Below are 2,879 nucleotides of genomic sequence, written 5' to 3'. Positions count from 1 at the left end.
GGGCTCGGCTCACCCTTCCCATGGGGTTTGCTTTGGGAATGACAGCCTCTAAGATCCTGAGGACCCCTGCCCATCTCCCATGTGGGCTCTTTTGCCTGGGCTTCTCCGCGCACGCACAGGCGCAGGTCTGCGCACACATGCTCACACACACGCAGACACACACACCACACACTTCCTGGGACTCAGAGTCGGACGGGACGCTGGGGAAGTGACTGGGGGAAAGATGAAAGAGGGCGGGGGCTGCTCTGTCATGGGCAGGTGCATCCAGTACCCAACAACATGCCCGGGGCCATGGCACGGGGTTAGGGGGCAAGGGGAGGACACGCCGGCTTGATGGGCGGGGGTTCTCCAGGGTTCCCAGGACCTGTGTGGGCTGGGGCAGCCTGGAGAGGACAGATTGTGGGGTTCTGTGTTCACCGCTGTGATCACCTAGAAGCAGGAGAAGACCCCTTCAGTGTGGAGGGGACTGTAGGAAAGGAAGCCTCAAATTCCTGCTCTATAAATTGGAATGTTCGGCCTGGGTGACCCCAAGGGTCCCACAGGCTCGTAGACGTGTCTGTCGGCCTTGGGTCTCCACTGGGGATGCTCCCACTACCCACCGAAGTCTGTGGAAAATGCCTTCTTCTTGGAGGTCCTTCTGAGCAAGAGAAGCCTGGGGGGCTGAAGGGCTGAGGGCCTGGGGTGGTGCAGAGTGCGCCCAAGCACTGGACCACTCTTGTGGGGCAAGACTGTCCTTGTTGGAGCGTCAGGGTTCTTATCTGGAAGTGGGGCCAGAGCCGTTGCCCTGGTTGGAGTGAGGAGGCCTCACGAGTGAACTGGACACCCCAGGGCCAGCAGAGGGAAAGAGGGGAGCCAATGAAGCTTCTGAGGCTCCTTGAATTACCCCTGGAGCCTGCAGGTTCTGCTCCTTTGACCCTCTGGGACTCAGGACAGCTGCTACCTTGACAACACCCAAACAAAGGTGTGTGTTTTGTTTTCTGGGTTTTCTGCCCGAGGCTGCTGCTGTGCTAGTGCCGGCCACCAGGGGGAGGCAGTGCCCATTGTGCTCCACGGAGCAACTGGAGTCAGGGAGAGCCCCGCAGGGTCCCTCTGGGTGACCCCGGCCTCCACCCAGTGCACACCCCCCATTACTAGCATCCCTCTCCACAACGTTAGCTGCTCAGATGCGGAAGTGGGCTCCGAGAGCCTCCTCTTTGCCTTCAGCAGGTGTGCCCAAGCACTCACGCTGGGTGGGGGAGCAGCATTGGGCTTGGGCGTGGCTCTGAAAATGACCCAGGTGGGCCTGCCCTCCAGAGCTGGCAGTCGGGAGCGGGCGATGGACAGGGCACAAAAGCAAACAGGCAAAGAAAGGAAAAAGGAAGTGCTGCCAGGGAGGGCTGGGGCCTGCTGGGTGGGGGTCTGAGAGGTCTTGCTAAGGGGACATCTGTGCTGTGACCAGAAGACAAAGCATGGGCCAGCCCTGCACGAGTCTGGACAGTGTGATGGAGAAGGCTCAGCAGACAGGGCTGGAAGGCACAAATGAGTTTGGCCAGAGAGGAGTGAGAAAGCAGGCCAGTGTGGCCCAAGTGAGCTGGGGGCGGGAGGGGAAGCCCAGGGGCCTGGAGACAGCTGTGTGACAACACTACCCTAATGTACAGCTTTCAGCAACAGACTCTGATCATCACACAGTTTCTGTGGACCCAGATCCAGGGCAGCTCAGCTGGGTGCCTCAGCCCCCAGGTCTCAAGGGAGGCTGGGACTGGGGTCTCAGCCGTGGCTGGACTGGGCAGGACCGGCCCTCAGGCCTTTCTCATGTTATTGGCAGGACTCAGTTTTGACTGAGGGTGTCAGTTCCTCTGTGACTGTTGTGGGGACCCTCCCTTGGTTCACTGCCATGTGGGCCTCTGTAGGGCAGGCAGCTCACGGCATCAGAACTCACTTCCCCAGCGTGAGGCGTGAGGGTAGGAAGGAAAACAAGAGCAAACAAGCAAGACAGAAGTCATGGTTTTTTGTAAATCTTGGAAGTGACCTCACAGCACTTGTGCTGTATTCTGTTGGTGAGAAGCCAGTCACTAAATCCAGTCAGCCTTGGAGGAAGGAGATCACTCAGCAACTTATGTATCAGGAGGCAGGGCTCTCTGGAGCCAGTGCAGAGGCTGCTTGGGACAGAGGCTGAGAGGAGGTAGTCAGGCCTGATTCTAAACATAATGGAGGCCAGGCGTGGTGGCTCACACCTGTAATCTCAGCACTTTGGGAGGCCGAGGCGGGTGGATCATTTAAGGTCAGGAGTTCAACACCAACCTGGCCAACATGGTGAAACCCCGTCTCTACTACAATACAAAATCAGCCGGGCGTGGTGACAGGTGCCTGTAATCCCAGCTACTCAGGAGGCTGAGGCAGAAGAATTGCTTGAACCCAGGAGGCGGAGGTTGCAGTGAGCCGAGATCGCACCATTGCATTCCAGCCTGGGGGACAAGAGTGAGACTTCGTCTCAAAAAACAAACAAATGAGACTACATCTCAAAACACAAATAAATAATAAATAAATAAATAATAAAAAGGAACGAAATCAGTGAGCCCTAATAACACTGACTACCCCCAACACTAGCTCAACCCCTGTGTGAGGCCTCCTTCCCCCAGGCTCCCTCGAGCCCCATCTTACACCAGCTGAAGCTGCAGCTGGACCTCGTGGTCCCGGGTGCTGTCAGGGAAGACAAGGATGGAGGTGGGGAAGGAAAGACCTGACTTTCTCCCTGCCCAGGCTGAGTCCGCTGTCACCTTGGGTCCCCCAGCTCCCAGCCGTCCGCCGAGCCGAGTCCAGCAGGTGGCATCGGGGTGCTGGGCGAGAGGGTGAGCGTGTATATTTGGTGACGCCGGCGCGCCGAGTCAGCGGCCCCCGCC

Source organism: Mandrillus leucophaeus, unplaced genomic scaffold, assembly GCF_000951045.1.
Source record: "Mandrillus leucophaeus isolate KB7577 unplaced genomic scaffold, Mleu.le_1.0 Scaffold271, whole genome shotgun sequence".
In the NCBI taxonomy this organism is placed as follows: Eukaryota; Metazoa; Chordata; class Mammalia; order Primates; family Cercopithecidae; genus Mandrillus; species Mandrillus leucophaeus.
Note: the sequence above shows the minus strand (reverse complement) of the source record.